The sequence below is a fragment of the Phascolarctos cinereus genome, unplaced genomic scaffold (assembly GCF_003287225.1).
Source record: "Phascolarctos cinereus isolate Bilbo 61053 unplaced genomic scaffold, phaCin_HiC Scaffold_726;HRSCAF=1367, whole genome shotgun sequence".
In the NCBI taxonomy this organism is placed as follows: Eukaryota; Metazoa; Chordata; class Mammalia; order Diprotodontia; family Phascolarctidae; genus Phascolarctos; species Phascolarctos cinereus.
Window position 1 is genome coordinate 103,205,562 of NW_027556098.1, and position 20,649 is coordinate 103,226,210.

General features: G+C 41.7%; 1 protein-coding gene across 5 annotated transcripts in view; it reads left to right on the forward strand.

The window, feature by feature from the left end:
• The window catches only part of BOC (BOC cell adhesion associated, oncogene regulated), a 100,138-nt gene that overhangs the window by 4,682 nt on the left and 74,807 nt on the right, over window positions 1–20,649 (forward strand). For 4 of the 5 annotated variants that reach the window (XM_078146709.1, XM_021007131.2, XM_021007132.2 and 1 more), the window contains exon 2: window positions 2,090–2,181. The exons of the other annotated variant lie outside the window; for it this stretch is intronic. The gene's annotated coding sequence lies outside the window, so the exon portion shown is untranslated. The remainder of the gene's footprint in view (window positions 1–2,089; window positions 2,182–20,649) is intronic. 5 annotated transcript variants of the gene reach the window in all.

Genomic DNA, 20,649 nt, shown 5'->3' on the forward strand with positions numbered 1-20,649 from the left:
GAATGACCTGAGACACTACCCCAAGTGTTGGGAAATCTGGGTTTGAACCCTGGCTCTTTCTGTGAACTCCCATTTACCCTTGTCTAAGATCCCTGAACTGATAGTATTCCAGAATTTCTTCTGTAAAATGAGGATATTACAACTTTGGCTCCTCCCTTTCCCTTGACCCCCTCCATACCCAATCAGTCATCTTTTCCATTCTTTCTATTTCACATTCCTTACATCAGTCTCATCCTTTCCATTCCTTCCATTACCAACCTGGTTTAAGTCCTCGGTTACCTTTTGTATGAATTACTGTAATAGATCAACTCATCTTGTGTACCCCTCATGACGATCAGTCCTTCATCAGATTAGCCTTCCTAAAACTATTTTCATCATGTCACTCTCCTTCTTTGTTGACCTCATTAGAGGATCTAAAGGGGCCATCTCCAGACATCCTGATCTATAACTTGCCATTGGACCCAGATGGCCCCGGAGGAGAAAGTGAGGCTGATGACTTTGTACAGCCCTTCCTCACTTAAATCCGATTCACTTGCAAGTCATGACATCACCTTCCTGATGTCATGGTCCTCTTCCAGAACGAAGGACAAACAACAACAACTCCCATTCAAAACTTTTGGTGTCTCCCCATAGCTTATGAGGTAAATATCTAGACTCCTTGACCTGTTATTAAAGGCCTTCCATGACCTGGTCCCCAATTTCTCTTATATGAATCTTTTGCTTCAATAAGACTGAAGATGTGAAGCCATCCTTCTTATTTCTGCTGTTTTCCTTTAGACTGTGTTGTACCTGCTACCAAGTATGTTCCTTTCCCTATTCTCCACTTAAACATAGCCTACCTAACCTTCAAGGACCAGCTCAGATCCATGGTGAAGTCTTCTGTCATCTCCCCAGCCCTTAGAGATTCCTGGGACTCTTCCCAGAGCTCCAGAAGCACTAACTGCCAATGTTGCTCTTTTGTCACTTCTTAGATGCTATCTGGTCTTATCAGTTAGAGTTTTATGGGACTAGTTTAGTCTGGCAGTAGGGAGTATGGAAGATTCTATTCCTTCTGTGAAATGAGTGGGGATATCTTTCTTTATATTATTTTGAAAGGGCTTTTTCCATGTGTTTTGGACTTCACCCTTTCAGCAACATATTTGTGACTTGGGAAGCATAAAGATTAATCAGCAGGAGATTTTACTCGTGAAATAACTCAGTCAACATTTCCATAGTCTCTATAGTGGTTGAGAAAGGAGAGCAAACAATAATGTAAAAGGAAAACAGCATTAGAACTTTAATCAGTAGATGATCTTGACTGTGGAGGACCAATGGAGGAAACATGCCTTTCTCCCTTGGCAAAGAGGTGATGAACTCTGCGTGTGAATTGAGGAATATGTTGTCAGACTTTTTAAAAGGTGGGCAAGAATTGATTCTTCTGGTCATAGAATGCTAATATTGAGCTGAGATAAGTCATATTTTCTTGTGTCTACAGTTCCCTGCCTTGCACATAGTGGGAGCTCACTCAGCAATTATCTGTTTGTTAGGGAGTGGATGGATTATGGCTGCAGAAGAGAGTGTCTCTGAAGAGAATTGCCTTGTGGTAAAGGGTTGGGGAAAGGGTGAGAACTCAGCTCCAAGCATTTGATTTGCCATTATGGGCTGCTCATTTAAATGCTAACAATGGTTTTCTTAACCAGCTTTAAAAGTAATTGTGCATCCTTAATACATTTTTAATGGCATTTTATTTTTTCTAATTACATGTAAAGACAATTTTTAACATTCTTTTTCATGAGATTTCGAATTCCAAATTTTTCTTCCTCCCTTCTCCCTAAGACAGTAAGCACTTAATCAAATATTAATTTCAGTTCCCCCCTCACACTTGCAAAGCAGTGAGGCAAGAAACTGGAAACTCAAGGGCTCAGCAAGACCTTGGAGAAGTTTAGGGGTTTTTTCTCCTGTTTTATCATTTATATAAAATGAGGTTGTGGAAGATAATTCCCATTGAAGTTCATGGCCAAGTATCTTAAAAAAAACCAAATGCCAAGTGTTTGATATGTTGCATTGTATGGAGAGAAGATGAGAGAACTTTCTCTTTCCTAAATTCCAGAACAAACTTCCTGGAGCCTGTGACCTTGACATTTTCCCATCATTCGTACTGACAGTGAATAGACATAAAGAGAGGGGAGTAAGAGAGAGCAGGTGAGTTGTTTTTGTTTGTTTGTTTTGTTTTATTTTGGGGGTTTTTTGCTGTCATTTGTTTTGTAATATTTATAGCTAAATATCACTGGACACTTGTATGTTACAAGTTACAATATGCCTTTCAAATGCATAAGTAGCTTATTTTCCTAAGTCTCCTGTTTTTCTTTTAAAAGAAAAGCATCTGTGGAAAAATGGCAGCCATGAAAAAAGGCTTTTAATAGTAGGATTGGAGGAGTCAGGTTTTTGAGATTCCATCCATAGTTCAGACAGCTTCCAGTTTAGTGCCTCTAATCTCTGCTTGTCAAAGCTCCAGAGATGCAGGTATGGCCTTTCTCCGGCAGCACAGTAATACCAATGCTCGATATGCTGCCCTGGTGGGCCTTCAGTGACAGGAACCAGTTGCGCTTGCCTGGTGTTGCTGAGAGTACCAGTGACACAGATTTATGTCTCAAGTCAGTGGTATTATATAGAGTGCCTTGTGGTATGACGTACTATGCTGTGTTTATCTTGAAAACACAGAGTAACTCTGGCTTCTTCCCATCTTCTGAAATGCAGTTCAGGAAATCATTTGTCTTTTCCTAATGGCAAATTTGGCTTTATCTTCAAACGAAGCCTTTGATGTTTTGAATAGAGTTGGGGGTGGGGTGGGGTGAACAAGAGAGATATCATAGCAGAAACTCCAAATTCACTAGCAGAAAGTCCACCCAACTGAGATGTCAGAGAAAATGTTGAAGAGAACCTCCACATTCCTAGGAGTCAGCAAAAAGAAGCTGTAAGTTCTGGGCAGGGGAAGATGAGTCTGGTTTGCATCAAGTGTATTGCCAAATGCCCTTGCTAGGGAGGTAGCCAGAGAGTAATATTTTAGAGAAATGTTCTTTTCCCAGAATCCTTTGGCAACACTGAACAAGGCAGAGTAAGGATGAGGTGAGCGTGTGGTTCCCAGTGCATATGGGAAACTTCAGTTGTTACACAGGAATGAATAGAAAATTTACTACATCTACAGCACTGAGGTAGGGACTAGGAGGGCTACCAAAGGAAGGCTTTCTAGGGCAGATCTTGCTTGACCTCCAGGTGATTTCATTTTAGTTGGAGAGACAAGAAAAAAAATACATGAAATAATTCCTCAGATACTTCAGTGTACTCATGATGTCTTTTATGCCATGCCTCATATGTAAGTCACCATCAGTAATATGTTTACAACCTACTTTTATGCATCTTGCATCTTTTCATTGACTTTTAACCATGGAACTAACTCAAAAACTTAAATACACGAGACTAGTACAAAATACTAAAGGGATCAGAAAGAAAAAAACATGATCTTTGTGGAGGTGAAGTTCGAAGAAAGTAGCAAAACTTGTCAAGATTTTAATTTTTTATGTCTCAGTTTATAAATATTAAGCCCTACTCTCTGAAAAACTCACTCTTCTTTAGTTGGTGACTCACCTCTAGGTCTGAAATTCAAGGTGGCTTTGAGCTCTAGGTTTGTTAGAAATTGGAATGTCCTATATTCAAGGAGGTTTTTGGAATTTGTATTTCGGCTAAATTCTTAAAGTCAAGGGTGAGGATGACACCAACCTTTTGAACCTGGATGACTGGAAGAAGTTCATGGCAGAGCAGTAATGAGGAGGGGTAGGTGTGCCTTTTAGTGATTTTTGCAACTTAAAAGTCTTAATAGTGAGGTTTTGACCTTGAAAAATTTAAAATATGCTAAAAAAAAAAGTCAAGGGAACTCTTTTTGAATCCTGTCTCTGCCACATGACAAGTTGCCTCATCTCTCTGGGCCTCAGTTTCTTAATCTATAAAATGAGGGGGTTAGACTAGATGTCCTCTGAAGTCCTTTCCAATTTTAAATTCTGTGATTAAAAAAAATGCTTACAATTAGTCATCTCATCACCTTTAGCAGGTGAAGAAAAAACACTTTTCAAATATTATTGTCTCATCTTCCAGATTATATCTGTAAAGCCATGGAAATGAAGGTGTTGGACATTCCTCTAGTGCCTCTGTACTAAGCAGCACTTCAGTTTAAATTTAGAGATTCTGCTGATAATCTTTCATTTTAGATTTCTGGTTCTGTGTATTGCTCCAAGGTATTGTTATCTATAAGGTCAGCTTAGTTCTGTCACCCACAGTCCATATAATCTGAGCTTGTAATATCCCTTTTCTATATTACAATATACAAATACCCTTTTCACTGAGAGAAGTGGACTATAAAATGACAGCTATTGGTTTCAGCCTGACGAGCCTTCAGTTGACCACTCTAATCAGACACTAGATCTAAATTGGGGATATGTAGTTGTGATCCCAGGACTGCTGCCTGGGATGATGGGATCCCTGGGGTGCTGAATGTCCCAAGTGACAGCTTAAGAAGTACCCACATGTCTTAGCTTCTGTCTTTTAAATTTGCTGTTTGTTCTGCCTTTGTGTGAAAAGCCTAATCTTGGTGAAACATCATATATTTTCACTTCTCTGTTGGAATACAAGACCCAGGTCAATAAAGGTGAACCTTCAACCTCTGTTGTGCTCCCTCAATCTTATCTGGCTTTTTCTTTTTTTTTTTTTAACTTAAAAATTTTTATTTATGCTTAAAAAAAATTACTGGTATTTACCAATACCCAGTGCCCAATAGAATCTTTCCTCATAACAAAAGAGTTAAGCAAAAAACCCCTCAAAACTTAATATATTGACAGTCTCTGACCATGTATATCTCATTACATACCTGTAATCTATCACTTCTTAACTGAGTAAAGAGACCTGCTTGTCTTTTTACCCAAATGAAGTTTCTTTACTAATCTGAATTTATATATTTTTTATAATTTAAGCAGGTTTGTTAAAGGTGGTTCATAACTAATTGGGAGTGGGGTTTGGTTTATTCATTTTCTTTTAAATCAGGAGCTTCTCTTAATTATTTCACAAATCTCTCTCTCTCTCTCTCTCTCTCTCTCTCTCTCTCTCTCTCTCTCTCTCTCTCTCTCTCTCTCTTTCTCTTTCTCTCCCCCACTACCCTGTCCTTTGTTCTAATTGCTAGTACTATATAAAATGAAGCATCCTCATAAGACAGAATTTTTTGTTTTACGATAATTCAGTTTAATGCTTCACACACACATACACCATTTTTTTGAAAACCAGTGTTATAGCATAAGTAATGGACATCCTTTTTTAATATGAATGGATGTATTACATAAGAAGTTGTCCTAAAATCACAGAACAGAGTTAGAGTTGTATTAACCTTAAGTCCAAACTTCATCAGTTGTAGCCACACTTAAAATGATCAACATTAACCACTGATGCTTTAATTCTTTTATGAGTTTGGTGTTTTCATCCCAAAAGACAGAAAATGTAAAGGGGCCAGGTAAAATCCTCCACAGTCCAGTTCCTTTATTGCATAGAATTCTATTGTAGTGATAGAGGCCCTGAAGTTCGGTCTGGCCTCAGCCTCTGTGACGGTGGCATTCTGCCAGGAAGTTTCCCTGGGTGGTCTTTGACAAAGGCGAAAAGGAGTCATGGGGGCATTAAGCGCTCCCATAAGGGAGAAAAGGGTGTAGTCTCGTATCTCTAAATAAGGTGACTTTCTCCAGTTGGAGCTCTTTGGGCTTTTTTTCCTTAAGTTTCTCCTGGACATCAGTCTCCTCACTTTGAAACTCTAGGGCTGCTACACCATGGTCTTGTATACAAGTGAAAATAGCTGAACAGGTTTCTTGAAAGAGGTGTTGTGATGTGGGGTTTATTTTTGTTCTTCGTTTTTGTGGACTTTTCCATGAAGAGCCAATTTCTGTGATAATATTTTGTATTTATGTGGTACCTTCCTTCCAAGAGGGCGAAAGCAGGTCAGCAGCAGGCACCCTTCATCCTCACATCTTTCATGAAGGGAGGACTTATTATTCTCTATTGACAAGAAGGGAAGCCCACAGAGTGGTTAAGTGGTTTGCCCAATTCATACCGTGAATCAGTGGCAAAGCCGGGAGAGTAGCCCCTCTAATCAGAGCTGAGCAGCAGAGGTGGGTGGTGTTCAGCTCAATAAAGTCGTTTACTAGTCAGTAGAAGAGGCAGCTTGCAACAAAAATTACCTTGGGGAAGGAAGGAGCAGCTGTGACAGGCAGGTTTGCATGACAAGAGTTAGGACTTTCTGTAGAAACATTCTAAGGACAGCAGGAAGAGAAGGAGGGAAGGAAAGAAAGAAGAAAGAAAAAGGAAGGAAGGAAGGAAGGAAGGAAGGAAGGAAGGAAGGAAGGAAGGAAGGAAGGAAGGAAGGAAGGAAGGAAGGAAGGAATAAAAGAAGGAAAGAGAGAGAAAGAGAAAGGAGGGAGGAAGGAAGGAGAGAGGGAAAGAAAGAAAAGACAAGGAGAAAGGGAAGGAGTATCTTTATGAAGAGGGAGCTTTGGATCCAGGAAGACTGGATTCAGGTCCTGCTTCTAACACTTACTGGCTGTGTGATCCTGGGCAAGTCACTTGACCTTTTCAGTGCCCTGGACAATTCTTTTTTTGGGGGGAGGGGGGGCAATCAGGGTTAAGGGACTTGCCCAGGGTCACACAGCTACTGAATGTTATGTGTTCGAGGCCGCATTTGAACTCAGGTCCTCCTGACTCCAGGGCTGGTGCTCTATTCGCTTCACCATCTAGCTGCCCCCACCCTAGACAATTCTTAAGACTCCTAAATTGTAGAAAAATTGATGACCCTCATTGATAGAGATGGTTTCCTCACCTGGGAATTCCTTTTACTAATGAAATTGCAGATCCAGTTCCTACCTACTGCTGGACCACCATTGCTTTTCTAGTTGGTTGTGAGTATTAATAAATAACTGGGGGCAAGGCTAGGTGGAGGGAAAACATTACAAAATGTAACATTAAGGTCTCCTGTCCATTAAAGCTATTTCTTTTGCAGTCCACATAGCATAAAAGGACTTTTGTCAGATTTGGGGGGGTTGGGAGTGGGATGGGGAGGGACACCAGAATTTAAACCTAGAAGATGGAGTGGAATATTTTTTAATGGGCTGCCCCATCATTTATCATGTGTTTGCAGGGTTTGGAAATAAGGATAGGAGTGAAGTAGACCTAAGCTAGAAGGTGTAGTTGCCTCCTGCCTCAGGAGAAGCCATTTCCCATCTGAACTAAGATCAGTCCTACTGGTTGTCCTAAAGTGTCCCATCCCTAACCCCGTTCCGCATCCCTACCTGAAATCCTGGGGTCTCAACAAGTGTAGTCAATCAGACTGTTAGAGCTAAGAGGATGGGCTGAGTGGTGTTTGGTTTCATAGATAATTTCAATGGTCAAGAGGAATACAGTGATAAGAAAAATATCTTGGGGAAAATGTCTTCCCACAGAGCAAGTATCAGTTTGTATCAGAGCGTGTTTTCCAGGGACTGACAAAATATGGGACCTTCCAGGGAAACAGGGCAGCAAGAGAAAAAGACTTCCCATATAGATAACTGCAGAGAAATGAAACAACCCTTTATCTGAATATGGGGATTTGGCTGGAGAAGACGTGGTGGAACCTCTTGTCTCTTGTTGCAAACACCTGGTAACCTGGTGCAAGAGAGCACTGGAGAAACCAAACCTTGGTTTTAATCCCAGCTGTGTGAGCTTGTCTAATTGAGTAACCTTAAGAAAGTGCCTGGGCTTTCCATTTCACAAAATAATACTTGCTCGAACTACTTTAGAGAAGCATGGTGAGGATATGAGATGTTATAGGTAAAAGGCTCTGAGTTCAAAGCCTTTGTTTACCTTGAAAGCCTACAGACCCATAGTATGTGTGATAAACTGAGATGAGCTGGGAGAGCAGAGTTTAGGAAACCTGTCACAGTTCCCCTGAGCAGTACCTGAGATCTCTCTGCCCTCTATTGCTCTGATTTGGGTTTTTAAGGCTGGGGCTGCCTGTTGGAAGAGTTTTGGATCTTGCTGCCAGAAATCCATCTGGATCAAATTCCTTATTCACTGTTTTTGAATTAATCCCTGGACTAGAACAGAGTACGTCATTACCAAAAGAAGAAAGATTATTATCTGTAGGAGTTCTGATGTGATGACAGGGCTTAGGGAGGGGTTAGAACTCGGATCATAAGGCTTTCAGTTACACCTCTTTTCAAAAATGAGAAGATAAAGGATGTAAATAGTTTTAGGGTTAATCAATCTGAGAAAAGGAGGCCTGATTTGGAAAGAGAAGAGTCAGAAAATGGAATCTGTTCCAGGGGTTAATAGCCTCCTGATCATTTAAGGGGCCAAGCAAAATCTGAGGGTGTGGGTGGGTGGGTGAGGATACTGGCATGGGTCCCAAAGAAGGAGTCAAAAAGAAGAAGAAAGGGAGCACTGGGGAAGAGGATGGAGAAAAATGGAACTTAGAAGGGAAGAGAAACAAAGAAAAAGAAAGTGAAGAAGGAGTTTGTCTCTGTTTTACTTTTTTGGTGAGGCAATTGGGGTTAAGTGACTTGCCTAGGGACAAACAACTAATAAATATCATGGGTCTGAGACTGGATTTGAACTCAGGTCCTTTTCACCCTAAGGCCAGAGCTCACTCCACTGCGCCATCTAGCCACTCCAAGAAGCAGGTGTATTAGACCAACATTTAAGGTTGACAGTTTTTTTTCAAGAAATATGGAGTTGCATTTTCTAAACCCTCAAACCCAGGATCTGAAGCTGTCATTGGAAACCATGTGAGGGGCAGTGATCAACTGCCACCAGCAGTCTCCTCAGATGCTTTTCTCCTGGAGCACGGGCTCTCAGGTTACGTCCCTCATCCTATAATCACACCCAGTTTCTATTCCACTTATTCTCAGGGTTTCTTTAATGTGCTAAAGAGGACGATTGTGAAATTCTCAGCATAGAACAAAATTAATTAACTTTATTTAAAAATAAATCTCTCTGTGACCTAAAAACTTTTTGGAGTATGTGTGTGTGTGTGTGTGTGTGTGTGTGTGTGTGTGTGTGTGTGTGTGTGTGATGAGATGTTGAGAATACAAATTCAAAATAATGAGGTGTTACCTCCAAGAAACAGAGCAATCACTACACTATACCATAGTGGGTTTTTTTTTCTGATCTTCTGTGGGGCCTTCAGCAAGATCTCCCTAAACTGTGTGGTGTGTCCCAGTCAACCTGCCTATAAAATTAACATAGTAGAAGTCATACATCATATAACAATCATTATAATTTCTATTTTTTAAACCTTAACCTCTGATTTCATTAGTATAGGAACTGCTAGTGAAGAAATTCTCTCAACCAATGTAGATGGGCACCTGCTCTCCAATTACATTCTTAGGTAGTTTCTCAGTGGAGCATTTAGAGGTTAAATGCTTGTCTAGGGTCTCACAGTCAGGATGTGTTCAAAGTAGGACTAGAACCTGAGTCTTTCTGACTCAACCCCTATACTCCAAGCCCAACATCCATGGCTTTTTTTTTTTTTGGTGAGGCAATTGGGATTAAGTGAATTGACCAGAGTCACACAGCTAGTGAATGTTATGTGTCTGAGACCAGATTTGAACTCATGTCCTCCTAACTCCAGGGCTGGTGCTCTATCCACCCCTGAGGCTTTCTATTCACTTAGCCAATCTGCCATTCTAGCAATTATTATTATTATTAATTATTATTTTTCATGCCTGCTGCTCCTAGCATTATGCTAGATGTTTTGGGGGTTTACAAAGAGATCAACGCATGGTCCTGACCTACTCCAGGATCTCGTAAGTGTGTCATCCAGTCAGGTTTTCTAGAAGGGTCCGCCATCATTCTTGCCTTCATCACCCTTTCCTCAGGCTCCCCATCTGTAATACATCTGGCCTCTGTAGACCTCTAGTGTGGTGCGGGAGGCAAAGAAAATGAATAAGCCCAGCTGAATTTGAGAGCAGTGACAGATCCATTGGAGTCTGGTCAAAGTAGGGGAAGTGAGACTGGCTTCAAATCCCATTTAAATCATTCCTGGCACAGAACAAAAAGACGTTTCTAGATTTAGGAGCTGAGGAGGGAAGAAAGCAGAGGAAGAGAAAGAGGGGGACTTGGGCCAACATCAAAGCTAAAAAAAAATTGCGAGGAATATAGAATAGCACTCCCCCAAACCAACATCTGTAGCAGTCGAGGGAATCTGTGTTACAGATCCCAGGAGCACTACTTCAGCCTCCTCCAGTTTTAAAATTTCACACACACACACACACACACACACACACACACATACACACACACACACACCCCACCCCCCTCTATCCCCCCAGTCACAGATGGGGAACAAGCAGAGAGGGAAGTAAGAGAGTGTGCTTTGCTTTCCCTCTCCCTAGCCCATGGCATGAATGGAGCCACTAAAGTGTCTGTGGTGAGTGAATGCCCCTTTATCATCTATCTGCCACTGGGTTTTCCTTGTCCTGCTGCTGCTTTGTAGTCTGGGCTATCCAGAGCTGCCCTGTCGTTTGAGTCCCACATCTGGAAGTGCCAACAGTGCATTTGCTGCACTGAGCCTTTTTCCCTTCTGGCTGGGCAGAACCCCTCCTACTCCTAAATTTAAAGAGAAGGGAGGAGCACATAGGCCTGTTTTCCCCCTTTGGGCCATGTAGAATCTTTTTTACTCCTCTCGGAGTCAGACGTATGTAAGGCCCAGAGTGGGGGGAGTGAAGAAATAAGCCACTTGCCCCTCTCTCTCCACCCTTCCATATTCTTTCCCAAGACCTATATATGCAAAAAACGTGGTGCAGGTTGCCAGGGTGGGCCCTTAGCCTCTGGAAATAACACCTTTTAAAAACAGCAATTTTTTCCAATGGCATCCATATTGGGACAGGGAAAGAAACGAGTCCTTTGTTCCTGTTATGCAATGAGCAAGGTGCCTGGTAAAAAGGATTTCTCTGCCACATGGGGGCTAAGGCATTTTTGTGGCTTGTGAGCAAACCCCTTTCTTCTATTAGCCTTCCAGAATCAAGCTGCACTGGGTATTTAGCACCAGAGACCTTCAGTCATTTCACTCACATGGCAGTGAATACACAAAAGGGGTTGTGTCAAGATTATGGGACCGCAGATGTCGAGCTAGACGGGATGAAACCAGCTAGTCCACCCCACCCTGCCCTTCTTTTACCAGGGAGGACACTGAGGTTCAAAAGAAGTTCTGTGAACTATCAAGGTCACACAGTTAGAAAGTAACATAGACAAGACTTGGTCCCATGTCCTCAGCTTCCACGCTCACTACTCTTTTCATTTTACTACGGGGGTTAGTGATAGCAATGGAAGATTTTTTTTTTTAAATCTCCGGACTGCTGGCTACAGAAAGGTGATACAGCTAGCTCAGCTACCCTCAACAGTATGGGAGGAGAACCAGAAAGCCTAGGCAATTCCTCTAATACAACTGTAATGAACAAGGTTTTGATTTAAATTTACAAGTTCCACAGATAATCTTTCAGTTGGAACTTTTTTATTCAGTGTATTGCTCCAATTATTAACAGGTGCTAATACCTAGAAGGTCTTCTCAGTTTGTTGATTTGGTTGTTTTTTTTTTTTTGGCAGAGTGGCAGGTAAGGGGATTTTTGTGACTTATCCTCTCATGCCCTCCAGTTTGGGGACTTAGTCAAGCTATCTCATCTCTCACAGAAATCAGTCTGGAAATTTGGTGGGTATCTATCTCCTGAGCAGCCTCCCTAAGAACCTAGTGGCTGAGGAAAGAAGAAGGAGTCTCAAGATGCAGGCATATCTATGGTGATAGCTTATCAGACTCAAACTAGAGTTACTCACAGTTTCTTGTGGCATCTGGCACGCAGTCAAGTATAAGAATGCAACCACTCCTGAACCTTCCTTCTGTGTGGTGCTCAAACCAGCCATAAGTGTGCAATTCTTACTCTGAGCAGAGGAAAACAGTGATGGAAATAAAACTCAGGAAGAAAAATATTAGAAATAAAACTCATCTAAATCTTAAGTAACTCAGGAGACTCAGTGCACACCACCTCATTGCATAAGACATGATTCCTTTCTTTGTGAAAGTTATTTCACTCATTCATTCAACAAACTTTTATGAAAGGTTCTCTTTGTTCAATACTATACTTGATTCTGAGGAGATTAAAAAATATATAATGGGATTCCTACCCTCATAGATCTTCATGTCCTTCTAAAACAATGCTAACATCCACCAAAGAGAAATTAAGGGATAAACTGTGATACTGACTATAGTAGGCATAATTATCAAGTCTTGAGATTATATTGACAAATTATCCCCCTTGATTCCATATCCGGGCTCGTTTCTTTGTGATCATGCCTCGTGAAGCCCTGGAGGAGTCAGAAAAAAAGAGTTTCTAAGAGCCTAGGTTTAGAAGGACCTTAGAAGTAATCATTTTACCGATGAGGAAACTGAGGTCCAGTTTTAAGTGACTCATCCAGGGTTACACAAGAAATAAATGGCAAATGTAGGGATTCAAACCCAGGTCCTCTGACTCTGGACCTGGTATGTCCTTTCCCCCTGTATTGTGTTGCCTAAAGTCCCCAAGGGACTTTATATTGAAGCCTTTGTATTGTTGATGTTTTTTTGGAGAAAGAAGACAACATGTGTGGAAACTGGGAACCATAGTAGATGGAGTCAGGATTAATAGGGGATCGTGTGGTTCAGTTGAAAGATAGAAAGTAGCATCCCTGACATTTTCTAGCCAATGTAATCTTATTGGCTTGTTTAAGCTTCAGTTTCCTCATTTATAAGGTAGAACTAATGAATTGTTGCACTATCATTGGCACAGGGTGGTTGAAACAGTGAAATAAGACATTGTCCTTACAGTGCTTGGTAACCACAAAATGTCATATAAGCAGCTGTGGGGTGACAAATATTTAACAACTGGTACCTCTCCCAAAATAAAAATGTTTGCACAACACACTTTTAAGTTTAATCTGTATTAATAATGTTTTTCCTAGTACTTTGTCTAGTCAATCAGCAAAACAATAACTTAAGCCCTAACTTGTGGCCTTTGCTGATTTCAGAGATGTGAACACGCATACTGAAAATTTAACAATAGGCTCTCAAGTGTGATTCTAGTTCACTCCTGCATATAAGCATTAGATAGAGTAGTAGAAGGCCTTTCAGTCTGTCATATGGAGGCTGCCCACAAACACTAATCAAATTATGTTGTGATCCCTAGGAGAATGTAAGCTCCTTGAGGGCAGGGGCTATCTCATTTTTGTCTTCCTCTTTCCAGCACATAGTAGACACTTAATAAATATTTGTTGAATTGGATCAAATCACTTGTACCTCCCTAACATTTGTTCTTAATGGCGGTTCTTATAAAATAAGGGGAGACCCCATCCTAAAGAAAAGGGAAATAGCAACCAAAAGGAGCCCACCTCCTTGCTGGGGAAACATGGCGAGCCCTGGATCCCTATGTTTTACATCTATTAAAGGCAGGAAACAAAGAACAGTATGTCCAATTGGAGTGGAATTTTAGGCAGGAAGAACTAATTTCCCCCACATGGGGAGTTAACTGGAGTGCCAGGGCCAACTCCCTTTCTTTGACTTTGGAAGTCTCTAGAGGGAAGCAATGATTTTTTTTATTTTTGCGTCTGTCCAAGATCAGACATGTTTTCCTAATACTAGGCTGGGAGGGGCCCCATTGGGGAAGCTTGCCACTCAGTCTCTGCCTCTCTGGTTTCCTTCCATGTTCTGATCAGAAGGTAACCATTCTGTGGTCCTATCTCTTGAAGTCCAGTGATGACCTTATGCCACGAAAGCATAAGCATTAAATGCCATATTTGAGTATATCCCACAAAGACTTCAAGCAATCTTTTATCATTCTCTGCCAACATAGACCCAGAACCCCAGTCTTGACAAGGATGGGCATCACATCGCAACATGAAACAGCAGTGGCATCACATGAAAAGATGGCCATGATGGGATTGGGAATCAAACTCAGGATTTTTGGTGACTTGGCATTTATTGTGCCCAGGGGCACAATGAAGTCATAGTGAAGGCTATGAGGAAGTAGAAGTCAGTAGAAGACACCACCCTGGTGGCCAAAAGCTTACTTTTTTGGACCTCAATGTCCTCCTCTAAAAAATAACCTCAACTAGAGCCCTACTCTAATACCCCATCATGATGTGAATATGGGTTTGGGTTCTCAAAGTCTCTTCTTTGATGTTCTCCCAACATCAGTCTGGGTGGCTACTGCCTAAGAATAAGCCCAGATGAATCTGAAGAGCTTATCACCAGAGAATCGGCCACCAATAATGATTTCCTTTTCTTTTTGGGATATGGTAACTCAGGCACGAAGGCTACTGTGATCTGTGTTGGTGACAAGAGTTGTTGTTCAGTCATGTCTGACTGTTCTTGACCCCATGGACCACAGCATGCCAATACCGTCCATGGGGTTTTCTTGGCAAAGATTCTGGAGTGGTTTGCCATTTCCTTCTCCAATGAATAAAGGCCGACAGAGGTTAAATGACTTGCCCAGTGTCACACAGCTAGTGAATGTCTGAGGCCAGTTTGATCTCCGCTGTTCCTGACTCCAGGCCCAGCACTCTGAACACTGAGCCATCTAGCTGTCTTAGCTGTGGACAAGAGTACCCATACTAAAGAAAGTGTGGACTTTTTTGTAGAAATGAAACGAAATGAAATAAGGAGGTTGAACTAGGTGATCTCCAAGGTCTTTTTTGTTCCAAAAATTCACGGTTCCTGCCTTTGAGCAGCTTACAGTCTAGTTTTCCCTGGCTTCTCAAGTTAGGTTAACAAGCCATTCTACATTGCTCATGAGAATTGAATTTGTCCTGAGGCAGGGGAGTTGGAGGAGGAGGGCATTTCCTCCTGAAATGAAGAGGTGGTTGTGTTGATTATTCAAAAGAGTTGGTGAATCATAGGCCTAGAAGGGACCTTAGAATTCAATTTTAGTCCAATTTCCTCATTTGAAAGATGAGGAAACTGAGGCTAAAAAAGGTAATAAGACTTGACTGAGGCACACAACAAGTTAGTGAAAAAGCTGGGAGTAGAATCTAGATCTTCTGATACCCAATTCAGTGTTCTTGTACCATCCTGCCTCTGCTTTCAGTTGTGCAGTGATGAGAGAGGGGCTAAGCCAGAGACAGGGGACATAGTGAAATATGCTGAAGTTCAAGAGGTCAGGATTCCTGCGATGAAAAGCCCCAGGAAGGAGTTGGATGGCATTCTAAGCAACACCATCCTTCTGAGCAGACAGATTCCTCTAATGTGTGCCCTCTGGGCAGTGAGACTTGGGTCTCCTTCTGTGTCTGGCCAGCAGACTCCAGTGCAAGGTGTGGAGCTGTCTTTTTTGCCCTGGGCACAGGATTGTCTGGGAAGTTCAAAGAAGCAGGTACCTGCTCTACCTTTTCCCTCCAGAAAATGGGCACCCTCTGAAACCTGTTTGACAGCTTTCATTGGCTTCACTTTGAGGGGAGCTTGGGCACATCGGAGGTGGGGAGCAGTCAAGAGGAGTTCTGAAGAAGCTCACAACATTAACATATGTCCCTATCTGAGTATATAGTAATTATAGTGTTCATTTGTTTTTTGTTTTTAAGAGAAAGGGGAGGATAGGTGTGTTTAAGTTCACTAGAGGCTCCACGTGTTACCATTTTTCTAAACAACATGGAGCTGAGGAACAAAACTAAGGTCTCACCATCTTGGGTACATTGATCCTAAATGTATCTGAGTAAGCACATGTAAATACAAGTGCTCTTACATTCACACCGTGGTAGAAATCTGTATCTAGTATGCAATAGTTAGAGTAGGAGTTTTTGTTGTTGTTCAGTCATTCTGTGACCCTACTTGAGGTTTTCTTGGCAAAGCTACTGGAGTGGTTTGCCATTTCCTTGTCCGGTTCATTTTACAGATGAGGAAATTGAGACAAACAGGGTTAAGTGACTTATCTAGGGTCATGAAGCTAATAAGTGTTTGAACTCAAGAAGATGAGTCTTCCTGACTCCAGGCCAGCTTGTACCACCTAGCTGCCCTTGGAGTTGGGGCAGAGAGAGTGCTGTGGGGCTGTAGGCTGCAGGGAATCCTACCCAGAAACAACAGCCATGCCACAGGGACCAGAGAAAGATAGAGCTGTACGCTGCCTGCTCATGAATCAATCAGAACATCAGGATCAGAACGGCTTTCCCTTCAGTGTGGTAGAGAGGAATCTGAGAAATAACTGCTCCAGCTCCAAACCCAGTTATCTGGGCAGCCACAAGTTAGTGGCTTGGCCACCCCAATCAGCCTGAAAGCTGCTCGTACTACCAATGTCCAGAATGTAATTCCACGTATTGTTTTTATTTGTTGTGGTAAACAGGATCAGAAAAAAAAATGGACTCATCTTGAGAATTTCTCTTTCCCAATGGCAGGAAGCTCAGTTTTTCTTTTTCAGTTCCCATTATGAACAACCAAAAAAAAAGAACCTCTTTTCCCCATCATGGGATTAGCATAGAAATGGGTAGAACAAGGAGGGAGGAAAAGGAAGGTGGCACCAGGGGATAGGGGTAACTTTTCCTTCCCATCCCCTTGGAATTAAAACCTCCAGAGAGAGAGAGAGAGAAAACATAAAGGTCAAGGGAGGGAGAGAGGCATAAGACTTATGGAGTGTGGTAATTCTTGTAGGATCACTGATTGGAGGAGCACAGTCTAAGAAGTTCCAGAATCCAACTATAAGATTAATCTGAAATAAAAGGGATAGGAGGAGAGGAAAGCTACCATTATTCCCATTCACAACTCTTTCTCCATTCCATGAACACCTGACATTTAAAAAAAAAAAAACATCCCCATTCTCTGCTTCTTATGCCTGCCCTCCTCCAATATACACATATTTCTTAATTTTTTCTTCTTGGCAGGAGTTAAGAAACAAGATGAATCTGGACCAAGATGAAACCAGTTTGGGAATGTGCTGGGCGGCAGCGGGCTGCTGCCTCTTATTCCAAAGAGTGAGAGGACTGAGAGGGGCTGGAAAGAGATCCTGAGATTTAGGGGCAAGGGGAGGGTGGAGAATGGGGATGGTCACTTTCAGAATGGAGGCCTGGACCACAGTATCCTCTTTAGGGATGGCAAAGAAGACTGTTAGGCAGGTAACCATTTGTGTTCTAAAGCTACAGGTTTTAAAAGCCATTATGCCAAATCGCAAGAAGGTGGCCTTTTGGACTACTTACTATTGGCTTAGTGGAGGGATCCCTGAAGAGCTCACACCTGTGCTCTCTCTTGATTGTTCTGTAAGAACTCACTGGGTCTTTTGGTTATATTAGTAGCTCTGGGATTTAGATATGTTCTAACAGCATTCAGAGGCAGTTTGGGAAAGGAGCCTTCCCTTCTCCCGAACACTGAATCATTAATTATTAGGATCCTTGAGTATCATGAGATCCATTCTGCATCCTTGACCTATGGGGAGTAAGGGAGGTAGGTTAAGGGGTGACTTTTTTTAATGTAGCTACCCTTTCCTAAAAAATGGGGCCCTTTGAAGACTGGACAAACTCTCATTGGTGCTGCCATCTTTTGGATTCTTCTCTTTCAGGTTTGCTCCCCAGTAGAATTTACTAGAGAAAAGGAAAGAGAGCTCAAGATTAGAGATATAGAAAAGGCTAAAGGGGAAAATAGAAAAAAAAAATTTTTCTTCTCCAGGCATCTTTCTTGGAAAATAATTTATTATTTTAAAAAGAATGATATATTTTTTAAAATTGAAGATTGCTACCAAAAATTGATTTCTAAAAATGAGGCAAAGGTTTTTGTTTGTGTTTTTTTTTTTAACATACAATTGCCTAAAGCAGTTATTGCATCTGAATCAGATGGTATACTTTTCTCGTCATGTTGTGCCTGGTGAGATAAGCCAAAGTCATCTTTCTTTGATAATCTAAGGTATTTTTTATACTTAGAAAAACAGAAGAAACTAAAGGGAGCTATTGTTAGCTATTGAAACTGCTGCACATCTCTATCTGGACTTCAAAGGTACAAATATTAGGGATGATCCTTCAATTACCACCTATGTCTCGATTACAAGACAGACATTACACTTTGGGCTTGTTGAAAAGCTGCCACCATATATTACAAAAAAATAACAATAGACATTTACTTAGTGCCTTCATGTTTACAAGGTGTATAACAATAACAACAACAATAAACAGCTAGTATTTATAAAGCACTTCAAGGCTGACGAAGTGCTTTACAAATATATTTTCATTTGATTCTCACAACAACCATTATCCCCATCTTATAGATAAAGAAACTGAGGCTGAGAGATGTCAAAGTGATTTGGCCAGGATTAAACAGCTCAGTAGGTCCTCAAGTGCAGCCCTTTGAATCCAAACTTGGCTGCAGTTGAGGAACTAGAGGGCCAGATGTTGGCCTCCAGGCCACAGGTTCCCCAACCCTGAGCTAGGTGAATGTGAGGCAGAATTCAAATCCCTGTCTTCCTGACTCTAGGTCTTGTACCCTATACATTAGTAAAGACATCAGAGGTGTCCAACTCAAGGTTTGTAGGCTCCATGATGCAGATGAAACTCCTGAATGCAGCCCAAACCAGATTAAAACATATTTGGGAAATGTTTAAGAAAATATAAATAAAAATACAATACAACATAGATAATGTTAATTTGCCGATATGCAGCGGTAGGGATCATTTCTATTTGAGTTTAACACCACTGCCTTATACCACACTCTCGCTCCGTAGAATATCTCTTCCAGAGATGACATCTCCACCAGGTTCATGGAGGCCCTCCCCTGGGCCTTTCTCTTTCAGATTGAGATGCTGGTGTTTGGATCACTTTGGGGAACAAGCTTGTGGTTGCAACAGAACACTAGAATTAGGAGAACGATGCCCCATAAGCAGAGGAACTTCAAGTAAAGGCTGGATAACCACTTACTGGGTATATTGTAGCATGTGTTTGGGGGCTGAAGTTGCTCTGGATGGCTCTTGAGTTACTGAGGCCCCTTCCACCTATGCTCAAGATTGAGCCAGGGAGAGAGCAAACCAGTAGAGAAATGAGACATTCCAGGCTAGTGGGTATTCAGAATATCTGTGGTTGTATGGTAGTATTATTGGGTAATTTTTATTTGGAGCGGTCAATGTGTGCCACCTACTGCCCTCCCCAGTCTCTCTGTATATGCTAAAATCATTCCTATTTGCCAGGTGGAAAAACTACTACCCAAGTTCTCGTGGTACTCCTGACAGGAGAAGAGCAAAACCCAATGATAAAACCTTTCATAAAGCACAACACAACTGACAAGTATCATCATCATCATCATCATCATCATACCATAGGCAGACCTTTATAAGCCCTTGATTTTTCTAATTGCTCCTCTCTCTCTTTGGATCTTCTCTACCTCCATTTGATCTTTATTGAGGTTTTGCTTCAGAATCACACTTCGTTTTTCCATCTTCTTGGCATACTTTGGAATTATAGTGCATGGCATTCAAACATTTGCTGAATTAAGTCAATAAAAGAAATTGAAAATACATGGGGCAGATGCTTGCGTACTACTGGAAGATTGGCAAAACATGTGGTTGAAATTGTCCTTCCACTATGCTTCATCCTTCAACACTCTTCTCCTCTCCCCTTACACTTTATTCTCTTTGTAAACAGAGAATGCCAAACCCAGCTGGCTTGGCTCCATGTGTTTGTTTTCTATGGGTGTGCCAACTTTTCGGCCATGGCCATAGGGCTCTGAAAAGGGAGGGGGCAGGAGGGAGCCAGGAGAGGTCAGCAACAAGCTTCAGATCTCAAGATTCTTATTTGTTTAAAATTTGTTTAAGATGTTTTGAGAGATCTTTTGGAATGGGGAAGGAGAGAATCTAGCTAGAATTAAATGTGTGTCTAGGGTAGAGAGCTAAGGAGAGGCAGTGAAGTGGGGAGTGGGATGTGAAAGAGGAAGGGAGTGGGTAAGAAAAATGGAGCTGCTGTTCCTGCCACTGCTGTTTGTATGAGGGAGAGGTGGGGAAAAGAGCTCGAGCTCCTGTGGGTATGAAAAAGGCAGTGATTGGAGTGGAAGGGGCTTGAGAAACAGAACAAGGGAGACATAATGAGGGTAGGGAGAAGAGAAGAGTAGCGTGAGCACTCATGCTTACACTACACGCTACTTTGGATGAGTTTCTGAAACCACACCTGAAACAAGTCTAGAGGATTTGGCTAGCAAGTGCTCCTCAATTTGGCCTAAATAGGAGTTACGTGAGTTTGGAGTTAAAGGTACTTTGAGAACCCTCTTCCCCATGGGGCAACACGATTTTGTGAGTTCATTACATGCTACCTGAAAAAAGGATTTGGAGGAGAGGAGTATATGTTTAGATTTTAGTTTTTACTTCTTCCCAAATTTAAAGATGGCAGATGGTGCAAGGACACCTTGCCTGAGTCATGTGTGTTCTTGGCTTCCTCCTGTAGAATGATCTTAGAGCGTATGTGAGTCTAGACAGGTAAAGGAGGATGGTCCTGAAAACTGCACTCTTTATTTGACAAGCTTCCCCATGTCTAGAACTATGGCTTAGAAGGGAGTGTTTAGAAGGAGAAAGAAGTCAACTACGTGGGCCCTAGCCTTTCTCCCATATTTTCAAACACCACTATAACTCTTGCAATATATTT